Below are 17,104 nucleotides of genomic sequence, written 5' to 3' on the forward strand. Positions count from 1 at the left end.
GGACAGCCCTGGTTCCAGCAGAGTGCCATGGCAGCACTGATCATCCAGCCTTGGCCGCTGGGCACTGTAGGCACTGTCCCTGAGGGCCAGCTGCTGTGCTCCTTTAGGCAAAGGGCTGGTTTGGATGTTGATAGATGGAATTCTGCTCCAGCCCAATGCCCATGCAGGGATGCACGGATGTCTGTGTGTGTGTATGCATGCATTTATTTATATAACATACATCTATTTTTGTGTGTGTATATATATATATATATATATATATATATAAATCTGTAAGTGTGTAACAGAGAAATAGGGGGAAATGCCTTCAGAAGAGCAGCACAGTTTTCGAATGCACATACATATATATATATATATGTATGTGGATATGGTTATATTTGAATATATGGATATGGATATATTTATATATATAAATATATGTGGATATTGATATATTTATATATATAAATATATAAATAGATGGATATATTTATATATATGGGTGTATTTTATATATGGTTATGGATCTATTTTTATATATGGTTATGGATCTATTTTTATATATGGTTATGGATATATTTATATGTGCACATATGACATAGTGACCTGACTGCCCCCAGTACAGGGCTGGCAGCATGGCCTGGGCTGTGGGCTCTTCCCAAGCAGTGGCCACAGTCCCACTGAGCAGCCAGGGGCAGCTCCCTGTCCCAGCGAGGCCATCAGAACCCCTGAGGCTCCAATACTCTCCCTCCCCCTGGGTGAGCCCTCCCTCACCAGGCCTCTTCTCCATGACCACCTTCGTGCAGATTGTGGCTGCTGGAAGCTGCTGTGCCTCTTGGCCAGCCCAGCAGTGCATCAGGAGCCCTGACAGTGGCCACTGATAAGGGCAGTAATAATTAGCTCGGAAACGGTGTTTTCTGAGCAGAAAAAAATGGTTGCTACGTTACAACCTTTATGTACAGGAAAGAGACTCAGTCAAACCTTACACAGCAGCCCTCAGTGGATCACACCAAGCATTTGCTCTTAGGGGAAGGACTGTTTTAGCTACCATTATGTGTATGGAACATGCACAGAATCTTACATAAATATATAGAGATATGAATAGATGTGCATGTTTTGTTTACACACACACACACACACACACACACACACACACGCGTATTTCCATATATATGAGATACAAGAACAGGTTTTTCAGCCCCAATCTGTTTGTGCAACAGGCCAATATGATTTATAGCTCCTTGCCATTAACATTTCCATTCAAATAATGCCTTATTTATGCCCATTCCAGAGAAGCTCTTTTGACAATGTGGGAAGAGGCTTTTTATTGCAAAGCCAGAACTGTCAGCAGCCTCTATTATTTTTGGTGGGACTGTCAGTTCTCCAAGCAACATGACTTCATTTTTAATCCAGGTCTGATGGAAGACACTTGATCTGTCCTGCTTTTGTCAGTCACAGAGGCAAACTTGCCAAAAGAAATGATATGTGCGACCTTCGGAAACGGCTGTGGCCCTTTCCATCTTGCCTGTGCTCCATTTTTCATGGAAGCCTGTTTCTGTGGTGCATTACAGGGGAAATGAGCCATTCATCTTTGTCTCCATTGCCCTCACCACTGCTGGAGAGTCACTCCCCTGCAGGCCCAAGGAGAATGCTGGGTCAAGCAGCACTTGGGCATCTTTCAGAGCTGGACCTGCAGTGATTCATCAGCCACTTCCCTCTGGAAATCAATACTTACATGTAATACAAGTGCTTATGGCCCCTTATGTCATCTACAGATAAAAATTAAACTACCCAACCAAAACAAACAGCTGTGCCTTGGTCTAAATGTTTAGTGCTTGGACCAAGAGCTCTGCCAGCTCCCACCCACTGTGACACACAGCGAGGTACTGCAGCCCTTCTGCAAACGTGGTGGAGCTGAAGGACAGGGTAAAAACCCTGTAGAGAGGGCTGCAAACCAGTCCCAGCCTCTGAGTCTCCTTAGGCACAGTTAGATCTCAGCAACAGAGGTTATGTATTATATATAACATTGAATATGTGTGTATATATATAACATAGCAGTGTATTACATGTAACAGAAGTATAGATCTGTTGTACATATCCATGTATCATGTCTCCATGTGCATCCATGTCCATCTATTTACATACACAACTTGTCTGTGTATGTGTGTGGATGTTTGTATGTGTGTAGAGTACATATACACACATATTGTATGTAGGAGTGTATCACATGTGTCATTGTGTGCATGTATGTACCACGTACTGCATCTATGAGTACATGACAGCCATACCCATGTCCACATGTGTGCTCATGCACACGTATGTGTACAGGCTTCTCCACACCCACAGACACACCAAGGGAGGCTCCCCTTGTGCAGGGCAGGGCCAGTCTGTCAGCAGGTGGCCCTGTCAGTGGCCCCAGGGTCTCATAGTGCCAGTGCTCATTCCTGAGAGAATCCAGCAGTGGAAAAGTGATTCCCAGCACCTGAGGCAGCCTGACCCTGCCTTTGCACCACTTTCACTCCCAAGCTGTTGTGCAGGCACCCAGGTGTTGTCACCACCCAGGTGATGGTCTGTGGAGCCCCACAGGGTGACAGTGACCATGTTTGCCCTGCCCCATCATGGGAATTCTGTGTGCTCCCCATCCCACAGCCCTGACTGCCCCGTGCCCCAGTTCACAGCAGAACACCTCTGCTTGCTCTTACAGAGCAGAGGTAGCTGGCACTTTCATCTGGGCTTCAAAAATAAGGTAAAAATGAGCCTGAAGTGACGTAGCAAGCTCTCTCCCTGCTCAGGTTTGTGCTTCCACTTCTTTAAGGATGCCATATTTCAGTTACAGTAATTGGTCCACAAAAACCACCGTCACTAAAATCCCACCCCCTGCCCTCATAATGCTCTGCTGTATTTCTGAGATGACTAATGTGCCACTTTATTTTTCCAGTAACTAAGAAAGAAAATGCTAATAAAACTTCTGGAAGAATCTTACTAATTTTGCCTGGTTTGAAGCTGGGCACTCATCATGAAGATGGGTGTAAGACCATGAGCCTCCCTCGTTAAAACTTGAGGCAGCTCACACAGCAGCCCCTGCAGCCATTGGCAAGCCTTGGTCCATGTGGCTTGGCACCACTTCTCTGGACATCTCAGAGGCTCTGCCAGAAGCCTTTTGGTCCCTGTGTGAGCCTGCCCTCCTCCCTGCTGATCCCACAAAAGCAAGGGCCTCCTTCCTCTTCTGAGCTTCATTTTGTCTGGGGAAAGCCTGTATCCCCAGGTACCAGATTCCCTTTTTCAGGACAGGTAAATATATGTAAGTATAGATATAATACACACACACACATTCTTTGCACAGCAAGAATGTGTGTGTGTGTGTGTGTGTTATATCTATACTTACATATGTGTTTGTTATGTATATATACATATAGATACACTTATGTGTGTATATTATATATACATACAGCTATACATATGTATGTTTATGTATCTATATCTATTTTTATCTCCTCTGCAGTCCTTGCACACAGATAGGAAGCATAGAGCTGATGACTAAACTCTGGGTTTAATGTCTAAAAATACAGATGGAAAAAAATAACTCATTTTACTGGCAAAAATATTCAGGCAAGTACTTTGGCAGGCACAAACCAAGCAGCTGCTTGGTGGCCAGGTAAGCAAGTGGCTGGGAGAGGACTGAGTTTGCAATGGAGGGTGCTACTGAACCTGTGCTCATGGGAAGCTGGCAGCAACATTTCTGACCTAGACAGACATTGCTAGGGAGATGAAGGGGCTGAAAACAGGGCTGACCCTTGTTCAGGGAATAAATCCTATTCTGTTTTTGCAAGAGGCATGAGGTGCACACTTCTGCTAAAGCAACAGCACAAAGCACCAAGCACAACCCCTGGAAAGTTGGCAACATCTGGTTTTCAGTGCTGAAAACATGCCAGCCCACTTGGGCATTGTGGGAAAATTTTAGGAGATGAAAGGCAGAAGATGAAACAGAGCCACACCCTGGTGTTCTGTGCCTGGTGGGTTGGAGGCTGGCCATGGCCACCACGCTCCTGCGCCCTGCAGGCTGGCAGGCAGCCCACTGCCACCACCCAGGCACTGGCCAGGTTTGGGACAAGCCCTGGCACCCCCAGGCTGGGAGCAGAGCCTGCAGGGGACAGTGCCTCGAGGAGCAGGTGACACAGCCTGAACAGCCCCGTGCCCATCAGTTCAGCCTGCCCCAGCAGGGTGTCTGAGCTGCAGGATCCAGCCTTGCCCACTGATCCCAGGCAGCAGCAATGCAAACAGGTAAAAACAAAACCAGCACCAACCTCAGCTCGTGCTTGATTCTTTCTGCTTTGGCAGTTTCTGCTCAAGGAGGAGATGAGGGCTCTGCTTTTCCTGGAGCAGATCCCCCGCTGACCCTCAGGAACATCAGCACAGCAGGGCTCAAAGCTCAGCCCTTTGCCAGCCTTGCCCTGGGGGCACCTGGGGCTCGACCTCTGCTCTCAGGAGCCTCAGTGTCACAGACAGGGCTGTATTCATGGGCTTCCTTCACTGTGTGACCTTCACCTCCCTTGTTTTGAGGCTACACCTGTGGAATTTAAATTTAGGTTAATCCTTTGGCACCGTCAGGTTCAAGACTTCTACCCTTGAAGACTAATGAGCTGTGTTAAAATTAAATCCCATCAAGGAGAATACCAATGATTTTGCTCCTCAGTGCTCATTCAGATCCTTCCAAAATTGTTATCAGGGTGCTGCAGATCACACTGCTGAGGGGCCCACTGCTGCTGAGAAGCCCAGTGGAGCTGGACTCACACTGAGCAACAGGGAGGGCCAGGTGGCCTCAAGAGGCCTCTTCCAACCCATGTTTCCCTGTGATTCTGACATCGAAACCACCCCATGGAAATGAACTGAAAACTAGCTCCACCATAGATGGAGTTTCTGCCTTCTGCTGCTGGTTTTGTGTGTAACATGGTCACAAACAGCTTTTTCTTCTGTATCTGTCATATCAAAAATAAAAGTGATAGAGAAAATGCACAAAAGAAATTTTTGTTAAGTCTTTGTCAAAAGTGAAGAACTCTGACCCTCTCATCTCTCTTACAGAAGTCCACGGGGACAGTAAGCCACAGACCACATGGGCAGATACACCCAAAATCCATGACCATTTTTGAAACATCAGCTGCTCAAAAGCAGCTTTAAAAAGAAATGAAGACACAAACCTACACAATGTGCTGGCATCACAGAGCTGAACCAAACCCCTCCATCTGCCTCACGAAGATTGCCTTGGAATTTGGGTACAGATTTGTGCCTGAGCTTTGTGCTTCTCAGCCCTCTCAAACACGCAGTTTAAACGCTTCAGTAATCTCCAGTCTTTCAGGGTTAATGATCAGACCTAACTTTGAACTTGTGAACCAGGATGTGTTGGGAAAGGCTGAGGCATGTAAAGATTAGCCCTTTCTCAGGAGGAGAGTGTTAGCTTCGGCGACTGGGAGGGCTCATGTTGGGTGGGATTTTGCTGACAGGGGCGAGGCCATGGCCCCGCTCACCCTAACAGCCCCCCTGCCTCAGGGAGCGCCAGCAGCTTCTCCCCCTTTGCTCTCTCCTTGTTCACGCAGTGCTGCAGAACCAGCAGCCTGCATAAACCCACGGCTGCTGCATTCTGCTCTGCGGGGTTGGAGGCTTTTCATTTCAGTTCAGATGAAATGAAACCCGGTCATTCATTACAATTTTTGTGCAAAGCATTACTTCTGTGACCCTGCAGGCACTCACCCAAACCAGTTAACCTCGTGCAGCTGGAGCTGCCCTGCCCCAGCGAGCCCAGAGCTGAAGCCTGGCAGGGGCGAGCCAGGGGCGGCTGTGCCAGTCCCGCTGGCTGCGGGGCCGTGCCCAGGGCATCTCCTGCTGCCAGCCTGAGGGTGGGGGTCCCAGGCCCAGCCAGGACAAGCCCTGCTGTCCCTCGGGTTACTTTGCCCGGCACAGCACCCGTTCCCCGAGTGACTTCAGCTGTACAAGCGAGCAGGATATTACCTGCTGTGAAAACACAAGCAAGGACGCGTGAAAACTCATTCCTAAGAGAGATACATTGGAAAACTGTGCCGCTCTCCCGAAGGCATTTTCCCCCATTTCTCCCTTACATACTCACAGGTTAATGGAGCGATATATTTAATTGTTAAAACTTTACAGAGACGCTCTTGACCTCCCGCGCGTTCCCGACAACGCGGGGATCGCGCGGCCAACAGCGCCACCCGCCGGCCAGCAGCGGGATGGGCCCGGGGACGCCGGGGGACAAGGGGACACTCGGGGGGCTCTGGGACACCGAGGTGTGCCCGTGTGTACAGGCACACGAACAAGGTATGTGCGCACTGTATGTGTGTACCTGTCCGTGTGCACATGCCGGAGCATGGATATTTCATGTACAGGGACACTGAGTGTGCATGCGCACATGTATGAATATATTTATACGCATATATATACACCTATAGAATTTATATGCGTTTTTATAGCCGTAGATGCTTATAACCCATACCCGTTTATACGCACACACAAACTAATTTATAGAGGGACGCGCATGGTGATGTGCGCACATCGGCGCACGGAGGCGCGCCTATAGGTGTTGCTCTATATACATTCTGGGTGTATGTGTATATAAAGCGCTTCTCTGGCAGCTGGCGCTGTTTATTTACACCGGCTCCCCAGGAAAGGCAGGCTGCCAGCCGGCTCCAGCAGCTGTGCTCGCAGCGGCCACCGCGGGGAGTCGGAGCCCCGCAGCAGCCCCGCCGCACCGGGGCAAAGGGGAGGGATGGAGGGATGGAGGGAGGGACGGAGGGAGGGCCAGGCGGCTGCTGAGCCCGCAGGAAGCCGTGCTGCTGGGGAGCCCCATCCCGGGGGGATGTGTCCCACCCCCGCAGGGCGGCTCTGCCAAGAGTGGAGGTGTTTGCAGCCTTGTAATGCCCTCACGCAGCTGCTGCTCCAGCTGCCGTGTAATACCAAAGTGCTCTCCTCATTTGGTTGCCCTCTGGTGTCGCCATAAGTGAGCTGACATAGGTGACAGGTGGGGATGGAAATAGGAGCCGTGATGATTAACCCAGTGCTCATTTAGAAATGCTGATTGTGTCGGGGCAGTGCTGGCTTGTCCCTGCCCTGTGTGATGTGTCCCCTCACCCCTAGTCCAGAGGCTGGAACACCCAAGCTGCTGCAAAGCCCAGCTCGGGCAGGGCGGATGAAGCCAGTCTTTGACAAGTCCAGCACCTCAGAAAGCTTCTGCTGCATCCTACAAACCTATTTGGGCTCAAAGGAAGAATATCCACCTGCCATGCCTGCCTGGAGAGTGCCAAAGGCACACAGGCAAGGCTCAAAGGGCCTTTGGAAAATTATCTTCCTGAGAGTGGCTAATTATCCTCGAGCCTGCAAAAAAGAAAAATGTGCAAAACTAAGAATTTGGGAGGGGGTGGGACCAGCATAATGACCTGGGCTGGAGTCGAGTTGGGCAACCTCCTGGAGGCCTCCTGCTAGAGCAAGGCAAGCCTTTAAAGTTCAGCTTCTCCTCACCTGTCAAGATAAAACACATACTTTTAAGTACAAAGCACAGCAGAATACCAAGACTGGCCATTTGCAGTTGCTTTTCCTACAGCCAGCCTCCAACAGTAGCAGGGCTCTGCTGTGTGTCTTGTATCTCTTGTCTGGGAAGACTAAAGGCTCCCCTCTGAAGGGTCTCATATATTTCAGACACAGGAGATCCCTGTACCCAGTATAAAACACTTAAAATCCAGACAGCCTTTAGCACTTCAAAAAAATTTTAGATCATCTGCACAATGTTGAACTTTTATGGTGTAAGGGAAGGAGAATTTTTTCCTTAAGTTTTGCTTCAGCATTGCCAAAGAACTTTCATGCCCTGATTTTTTGAGTCACTTGATTACTGACACAAGAGGAACCATATGATCCCAGCATATGACATGGCATTCTAAGGCAGAGAGCTGTGGCCCTGTGTGTCCCCAGCTGATGGCCCTGCACAGACACCCTGCCACTGTGGTGGCAGTGGGACTGATGGGGTCATTCTGCCCCTGCTGCAGTTCACAGGCTGCAGTTCATTGCAGCATCTTGGGACAGCCCTCATTTTTTGTGCCTGTTACCTGAGTCCTTCCCAGCCCCCCTGGACTGCCCAGCCACAGCCAGAGCATTGCCATCCGGCTCTGAAGGGGCTGAGCTCCAGCCTGGCTCACAGCCAAACACACCTGGTGAGCTCTAGTGAAAGAAATTGGGAGTGCTCCCCAGCATTTCACATGTGCACCCAGCCACACCACAGCCCAGCAAGAGACAGAAGTTTCTGTCATGAGGACTGGTGCTGGTAAGCTGCTCTTCCCACAGGATAAAGAGCCTCTAGGACTTGTAGGAGTTGTTAAATGTACTACTTTTACCTGCTCCTGGGAATGCCCAGAGTGCCTGCATGCTGCAGCCCCTCATTCATCCGCGTGGCTGTCCCACTGCAGGGCCAAGGGCGAGGTCAGGAGGAGCTGTCAAGTGGAACTGGGGCCCTGGCAGTGAGGAGACAGGGGGTGCCCTGCCCCCTTTGCCCTGTCAGGACAGGGTGCTGCCCACCCTGTGGGACAGGGAGTGAAGAGCCTGGGTGGGCTCCTCAGCCAGCCCCAGCCCCAGCTCTTCTGCAGGATGCTGGTGGCAGCCCCCATGTTCTGCTCAGGAAGAGCCCAGCAGAGACTCCCCGACACCTTCAGCTTTACTGCAGCCATCTGTGCATGGAAAGGCCACATCAGCAAAAGGCAGTAACAGTGGCAGCAAGCACCCTGCTGCAGTGGTCACAGCCATTTCAACAGGTCTGCAGTGGGAGAAAACCTCCGAAAGCAGCAAATGAGAGCGAGTCTGAGCCAGAGCCGTGCGCCCGCAGGAGCACGCAGGCACCGGACACGCTGCAGACGCCGTGCAGAGCTCTGCTGGTTTCGCTCTGATCAGATGAGGATGAGGCTGGTTTGTGCAATTTGTGGTAACAGCATTTTGCAAGCATGACAAAAATGTGTGGTAACCCCCGGGCGAACTGGGGCAGCCTCTGCACACAGAGCTGCAGTGGGAAGCTTGGCAGAGCCGGGCCAAGGGCTGTCAGTGCCCTGCGCCTGTCCCTGTGCTCCTCTGCCACCCACACCAGCCCTTGGCCACTCCTGCAGCTGCTGGGCTTTCCCTGGGAGCTGCTGCTGGGGTTCAGCAGTGCTGCCATGGGGTGACCTGTACCGTGAGTGCCCCTGTCCCTCGGGCATGGCTGTGGCTCAGCTGTGCTGCAGCCAGGCCAGCAGGGAGCCCCAGAAGTGTGTGGGGCTGAGTGCTGGCAAGCAAAGGTCCACCCACGAGCCAGGGACAAGCCCTGCTGGCAGTGCCCAAAGCCTTGCAGTGGGTGAGCAAAACAGAAGAAAAAAATCAATTTGCTTTGACAGCGTGTCCTCACTGGCTGTGCACTGGTTTGTGTTAATGAAATCACCACAGTGGGGTAGTGAAGCACTCATGGGCCCCATTAGTTTGCTTTGCTTGGGAGAACTGACTTTGAAATACCCTTCACCTCCCCTTTTACAACTTCCAAATACATGTTGCACCTGGACTAACTGAGGACACCCCAATGGCATGGAGAGTGGATGTGTGTCCTGCCCTAGCTCCAGCTGCTGAGGGGCTCATCCAAAAGGAAACTGAGAAGTCAGTATTTGAAGGAGTAAACAGGACAATGCTAGAGGCAAATCACCATGACCCAGAGCCAAGGCATGGCTTGATTGATTTAGCTCTACTCCCTTAAACAGTTCATTTTGCTAATCAAGAAAGATTTGCAGAAAACAGATCTGGTCACAGTAACTTGCTATGGTGCTGACACAGGATGCTCACATTTGGTACAGCTCTTTCTTGGTATTGCATTTTGACTGAGAACCAGAATGACACAAAAAGTCACACAGCACATAAAAACAGTGGCAAAACCTGGCCAACTCATAGCTCTGAAAACCATATCTAAGCCATGAACCAGCAGCAGGGACACACTTTGTCAGATAAGAATTTTTTCTTCTCTCTTTGAAATGTCACACTTTTAATCAATGAACTGGATGAAGCAATCAGAATTAACATAGAATCCAGGTCCTGACACCAGAATTGGACAGGCAGTAAATGTTATGGGAAGACTACAGACACTGAACTGAATTTTTTAAAAAATACTATGTTTGGAAGATCCTTTTTAGAGTTGCACATACTTTTCTAAGTCTATGGTGAGATGATTAGATGCTCCTCTCTCGAGTGAGAAGCCACAAACTGTGTGAAGTAAAAGGTACTTTGAAACCACCACCAGTCCTATCAGCAAGCCCCTTGCCTGAAGGGCATCCCCAGGCCCACAGCACACACACCAAAAACACCCTTTGGTGAGACACAGTCACACCCCTCTGGCCTGGGCACCTGGACACTGAGCCATGGGCTGCAGCTCTCATGCAGCAATATTTTCTAGCAAACACCTCAAGCAGCTTTGAGACTTTACTCCTCAAAACAGCTTCAGCTATCCCAGAGGGGCAAGAAGGCAAGAAAGGTCAGTCACTGCCCAAGTGAGACTTGGACACCTCTGTGACAAATAAGGGTGACAAAAGCTGGGCAAGAAACCGGTGCTGTTTCCCAGCAGACCTGAGAGATAGCTGCTCTTGACTTCTTTTTTGTTTGGTGGTTATCTCCGTGTTATCGCCTTGAGAAGTCTCTAGGACACTTTGGAGGCTTCAGATAAGATTATGGGCAATCATGAAGAGAAGAAAGAGTTCATCTCTTGCTATCTTTTTGGACAAACAGTCCAAGGCAAACAAGGTTTAGCAACATCTCTGGGATCACAGGGTTTACGATCCCCATAACACATCCTGATGCTGGAAACTCAAAACAGTTTCCTGGCATGACAATATCTGCTCCAACCCTCACTCCTGCTGGCCAAGCCCGCCAGCCAACCTTTTCCTGGCACCTACCCATGAATTTCTGCAGGGATAGTGTGATTTCTTCACCTTTTGCCCTTTCTTTGCGATGTGAGCAGCCATCAGCTGGGAGTGCCAGGTGTACCTGGGGCTCTGTGTGTCCCCAGCTCAACCAGCACCAGCCCTGCCTGACCCTCTGTGACCCCAACACAGCTGCTCACCAGCAGACCAGCAAAGTGGTCTGACCATCAAATTCTCTGTCTGAGAGGAAATGTCTCCTGCAGAGGAGCTGCTATTCCCAGCATCCCTTTTTATTTACTTTACTGACACTACAGCCCACGCCACATACCTGGGAACACCAAGGCAAAAAGGAAAAGAAGGTGAAATTTCTGTGCCCACACAAGACGACCTTTATATAGCCAAGGGGATGAGGTTTTTTACTCCTTTCCTATTTTCCACTTAGGGAGTAAACAGGAAAACCAACCTGGCCTGGTAGCTAACTTGGGAGCACACTGTTTTTCTGTGTGCCTCCCCGTGGTGCTCCCCACCCTATCCTGTGGTGCCATGGTCAGCAGGACAACGCTGGGTCCAGCACCCTGTGTTCCCTTGGAGGGAGCCAACAGCCTGTGGCCGCTCCTGAGCAGGAATGGGGGTGTGGGGCTGCTCTGTGTCTGTGCTCCTGGTGGGCAAAGCAAAGGCAGGAGCGTGGGCACTGCACCCCAGTGCAGGGTGGGTGCTGTCACCTGCCTATGCCACCAGGAAGGTTTTCCTGTGCCCTTCCCTTAGGGCAGTGTGCCCCAACAGCTGGGAGCTCACTCTGCCACAGCACAGGGGGCTGGGTTAGAGCTCTGGAGGGCAGGCTGGGGAGCTGGAGCACACAGGCATGGCTCAGTGTACACAGGAACAGACATCAGGAAACGGCAATGCAGAGAAGAATAACCAGCAGTGCCAGCAACAAGTGAATCCCTAACTGTGGCAAGTCCTCAGGCCCTAAGAGGTGCAGCAGGTCTCTGACCCACTCAGCAGGACAGCCCATGTGAAAGCAGTGAGCTCAGCAGATGAACTCTGGCAGCAATGTGATGGCTTAAGTCATGGCCACAAAGCTGGGGCAGCCAGGAGGGGGAAGTTTCTTCAAATAAAAGGAAAGTTGCATAACCACTGCCCAGATCCTTCAGGCTGGGCCTGATGTCCCCCTCCAAAATTAGGATGACTTCCCCTTGCATCAGTTTCCAGCTGAATGTGTGGCACAGAGACAAGTGGGGGTTGTGGACCCCATCCACAGGGGGCACTGGGATGGAGGCTGTGGAAGGAGGGTATCCACCCTGGCACAGCTCAGCAGCCTCTGGGAAGTTGCACATGCTTGAGGGAGTGGAAAAGCAACTCAAAAACCATTGTCTGCAGGGCTCATCACTGCAGCCAGCTTTGGAGCTCCTTCACTGAGCTCACGTCCTGGTGACCAGAGGCCAAAGCCGGAGAATGCCTGCTGAGCCTGGGCAAGGCACTGTGCTTTACCTTTCCCAGGCCTCTCCTCTCAGGCCACCTGGGATAGCAGCAGGAAAGCCTCAAGAGGCTTTGTCAACAAAGCTACAGGGAGAGTTTAGGTCTGGCTATTTTTGATCCCCTTTCAAAAGGGACAGAGAAAAGCAAGGCAAACAGAGCCGAGGTGCAGGCACGAGAGCTCCCTGCGTACTAACAGGTGTTTGCCCAGTGCAAAGACGTCTGGGAGAGCAATGCTGCTGCCCCTAAGCAGCTGGACACAGGCTCCACCATGGAATTGAAAGGCCACCCCGACCAGCATTGCTCATTCCCAGGCACCGTTCACGTGCATGAATCACTGTCCTTCCCTTTGCCTCATTAATCACTCCAAAATCAATAAAGGCCACATAAGTTTTTCATGTATCAGCCATTAGTGTGACCTTGTGTCTATCTCTGCAGAGGGTATGGAATGAGAGCACTGGAGATCAAAGCAGTGGGCAGTGCCTTTGCACGGTGCTGCAGCCGCTGATTTACAGCCACTGAGCTCATGCCGTGGCTGTTTTGCTTCCCCAGAGCCCTGAGCAGCTACAAAGCCCTTGTTGTCCCCTAGGGACACAGCAGGCAGGAGGAGACTGCTCCAAAAGGATGTTCTTTAGGATTTATTTCCTTCCAGACAGGGAGTACTTTCTTGTCCAGGAGCAAGAGTCTACAGTGCCCTCAGGGATGAGCGCATGGATCTTCTTCCCCAGGCACTCGCTCTGCTGGGGTCACAGCCAGAGCTGCTGTGTCCCCCTCCCATGTCACCTGCCCTGCCTCCATCTTCACCTGAGCCTTTGGCACTCTCCTGCTGCAGAACAAACACTTCACACAGCAAAACCTGCTGGAGAACCACTATCACTGGGAAGGGGGACTAGGCAGAACAAAGTCATTCACCAGGGATGGGGCATGGCAAACTCAGCCTTCCACAACCCTTCCACCACAGGCTGAAGCCTCCTCCTCCAGCTGATAAGGCAGCCCCAGGAGCCAGAACACCTGCATGTCTTCTGAATGCATTTATTTCTTTTGGGACTAAGACAGCAAGAGCCAGGTAGTGCTGCTGGCCAGCTGCCATCACTATTGATCACTTCTGCATCCAGCTTTCTGGGTCAGGCCTGCTCTAATTTTCACAGAGGAAGGAAAAGGCCAGTGAACCAGGAAACCACAGTGCTCAGAAATGCCTCTGAGGCACAGTGACAGGTCAACCAGGCCCACAAAACCCAAATGCCTTCCAAGTGCTGTGTGCCAGAGGCTGATATGCCACTGTCCCGCATGGCCCACTGATGAGTCCACCCCAAACCCCTCATCAGCCCATCACAGCCCTCCTAATCATCTCTGCCTAATGCTGCAGCAGAGGCCACAGAAATATTTGCCAAAGGAAAGAAAGTGGTTTACTCTTGAGAAAAAAAATGGGACTTTAAGCTAAGTGTGGACATGGGAGGGTAGGTTAGGACACTGCAATGTGAAGCTCCTGTAATAGCAGGGGAAATACAGCTAGGATTTAAACAGTTTCAGGACTTCCCAAACCCTGAAATCAGAAATAACCATGCCTACTGGAGACAGCCCTTAATCACAGATAGTTTGGGTTTAAATTGAAAATCACCTCCTGTTCACATTGCCCCAGCTCTCCCTGCAGGGAGCATACCAAGCCCCAGCTATCCAAGCCCCTCGCAGGCTGCTTTCGCCACCATCCAGCCATGCTCCCTGCAACTCTGGGATCAACCTGTCTGGCACAAACCACCCTTCACCACATCAAGGGCACCCAGCAGGCACGCTCCCTTCGTGCCCTCCCTCTGAGCTGAGCTATCTTCCCTCTGTGCCCTTCCAGCTCCCTCCCTCCCCACCTGACACAGTGGGTGTTTTTACTGGAAACACCACAGCACTCAGCCTTGTCACACTGGAATAGCTGTGGCCAGCCTGTGGCCAGCCTGTGGCTGGGTGCTGCTCTCATCACTCAGTCTGGACTGGCTGCTTCTCCCCAGTGACATCCAGCCCTTCTTGTTCCTCCAGGCAGTCACTGTTTGCCAGGGCAGCTATGGTGCTGTTCCTCACTCAGTGTCTGGCTGACACATCGTGTATCACACACGGGCACAGCCCTTTTGGCTTTGCCTGCAGCATCTCCCTGGCACAGTTTGGGGAAGACAGACAGAGACTGCTGATCCCAGCCTGCCATTCCCAGAGCAATCCCACTCCACGTGCAATCCAGGTTTGCTGCACATCTGCAGCTGTAGTACTCAATGGCACACAGCTCTCTGGCTCAGCAAGCACACAGCCCTGCCCCACTGCTCTCCCTGCAGCAGGAGCTCCCTCAAAACCTCCAGCAGCCTGAAAGCCTCAAAGCCAGCAGCCCCTGGGGCACCACGATGCAGTCCTGGGGGTTTTTGGTCTTAGACAGGCATCAGCTCACAGAAGTTAAACGTACCCAAGCTGCACTAGCAAAAATTCCCCCAAAGATTATGTAGGGGATTTTATTCAAGGGTGATTCTGGTTTAATCCTGCAGCTGGGCTTGCTATAGACCTTTGGACTAGAGCATGTACAAGTAACTCCACCTGCCTGGCTGACTACATTAGGATATTGTTATCAAAAATGTCACTTTGACATTTATAATAAAACGTGAAAGTTGAATGCTGAAGGATGGCACAGGGCCAGTGCTGGGGGAGGACAGGCTTCCCCTGCCAGTGCCAGTGCAGGTCACCCTGGGACAGGCAGCCCCTGCCCACCTCTGCTGGCACACAGGTGTGGTGGCACTGGAGGAGAGGATGCCCACGTGGCTGAACACAGAGCAGCAATTGCTCTGTCCTCACTGACTGGCCCTGATGGCCACAACAGGCACAAACACAGCCCCTGGTGCTGCAGCCAGCCTCCTGCCCTGAGCCAGCAACCAGCACAGCACCCACAGCAACACTGACCAAGTGAGAAAGGGGGCTTGTGTTTTCCTCCCTTATGCTGCTTTTTGCTCTTTTCCCCTGCCTTTTGAAATTGCAGATGAGAAGAGTAAATATTGGAAGGTTATCCTTTGTATCTCATGATCAGATCACAAGCTAGCATGTGACTGGGGAGGGAAAAACAAGTCTTTCCAGCAGATGTTAAAGCAGCCAGCCGGCTCTGCTGACTGCTGCACCTTGCTGTCTGCAGCCAGAGTCAATTCCTGGTGCATCCTTGAGGTACAGAACCTCATGATTCATCAGGATTTTATTGTAATTAAAGAAAACCCAGATGACTTTCATTTTGGGCTTGCCTATTTAGCAACTCTGAATGCAATGTGTACCTAAGGATAAACAGCAGCTTTCAGCCACTGTTTTGTAAACAGGCTCCAGCCCAGGAAAAGCAAGAGCAGTTTGGAGCCACCCAGTAAGTCATGTGCTGGGGGACAAAGCAAAAACCTCCCACTGGGCAAAGGGACTGGTCAAACAGGAGCCCAGGTGTGACAGCCCATGAAATGGCCTGTGCTGTGCTCTGAAGGCCAGGGTGGGCATTCAGGGTGGGCATTCAGGGTGGGCATTCAGGTGGGCATTCAGTTTCCAGCTGAATGTGTGGCTGAATGTGCTCTTGAGGCCAGGGTGGGCATGAAGCAGCTGCTCTAGGGGGGCAGGGAAGCATCTCCCATAAGGGATGGGGTCTGGTACATGAGCTCACTGCCCTCCCTGTGACACACAGGGGCTTTGCCCACTGCCCAGGCTGGAGCTGGTGCCCCAGCACACCCTGGCCAGGCCCTGCCCCACGAGCAGGGTGATAAGGGCTGACAGCAGATAGCACATCTCGGGCCACGGCCCCACCACGGCCCGTCACATGATGGGTCAGCAGTTCGTGGGAAGTCAAAGGCTTTTTCAAAAAAAGAAACAAATTACTTTGGCCAACTCCTCCCCCACAGGAAATAAAAATTGGAGCTGAGCTTTAGCAGTTTGGGTTGGACCGGACTTTTCTCGCCCGAGGCCTGGGGTGAGTTTGTCTCGCTGAGCTCCAGACCAAGCATCCAGCCACAAACCCAGCAGGGAAAGGACTTGGAGAAGGGTGGGAAGGCTGGAGATAGGCAGGTGACAAACAAAGGGGGTGTCTGTAGCACTCCTGGAGCCTGACATCAGGACAGCTTTGCATGGAGAAGAAAGCCTCTCACAGACCTTCCCACCCCTCGAGGCTGACGCAAAGGGCCGGCACACCAGATATTCCCACGGTCGCTGTCCTCATGCCCCGGCCCAGCCAGAAAAGCCGCTCCCAGTGTATGGGATCGGGCAGAGGAACATGGAAAGGCTTTTGCCCTTCCTTTGCCCAGGCTCCATGGACATTCAGAAGCTATTTTTAACCTGGCTCTTTCCCTGTAGAGGCGCTTGAATGGCTTTCCCCTGGCACACGGAAGCACGGGGAGCAGGGACGTCGTCCCTCATTGTGAAGGGAAAGGTTATCGGCTCTGAAACAAAAGTGAAATCATCCCCTGGCATTGCTGGGACCAAAACAGCTGCCTGCTTCCAGCACTGACGTTAGCTCAGAGGAAGGAAGGCTCCGGACACAGGCTGTCCTGCTCCAGGGCTCACGTACCGACCTGCAGCGAGCCAGCAGCAGGGCTGGCTGTGGGCAGGAGCACTGCGAGCCCTTCTTGCCACGGCACATTGAAGACAGCTTAGTGCACCCAGTGCCAAAGCTGCCATCACTGGCACAGAGCCTCACAGGAGCAACACTCAGCGACAGCCCAGCACAGAAACTCATCTGCCTCGCGTTAATG

At 51.5% G+C, this 17,104-nt stretch overlaps 1 protein-coding gene across 2 annotated transcripts in view; it reads right to left on the minus strand.

Annotated features, from left to right (window-relative positions):
• Window positions 1-1,107: 1,107 nt before the first annotated feature.
• BCL2L10 (BCL2 like 10) overlaps window positions 1,108-17,104 on the minus strand; it is a 29,222-nt gene continuing 13,225 nt past the window's right edge. For both annotated transcript variants that reach the window (XM_050978528.1, XM_050978527.1), the window contains 2 exons: window positions 4,284-4,546; window positions 1,108-1,696 (listed from right to left, as the gene is read on the minus strand). The gene's annotated coding sequence lies outside the window, so the exon portion shown is untranslated. The remainder of the gene's footprint in view (window positions 1,697-4,283; window positions 4,547-17,104) is intronic.

Source organism: Serinus canaria, chromosome 10 (assembly GCF_022539315.1).
Source record: "Serinus canaria isolate serCan28SL12 chromosome 10, serCan2020, whole genome shotgun sequence".
Taxonomy (NCBI): Eukaryota; Metazoa; Chordata; class Aves; order Passeriformes; family Fringillidae; genus Serinus; species Serinus canaria.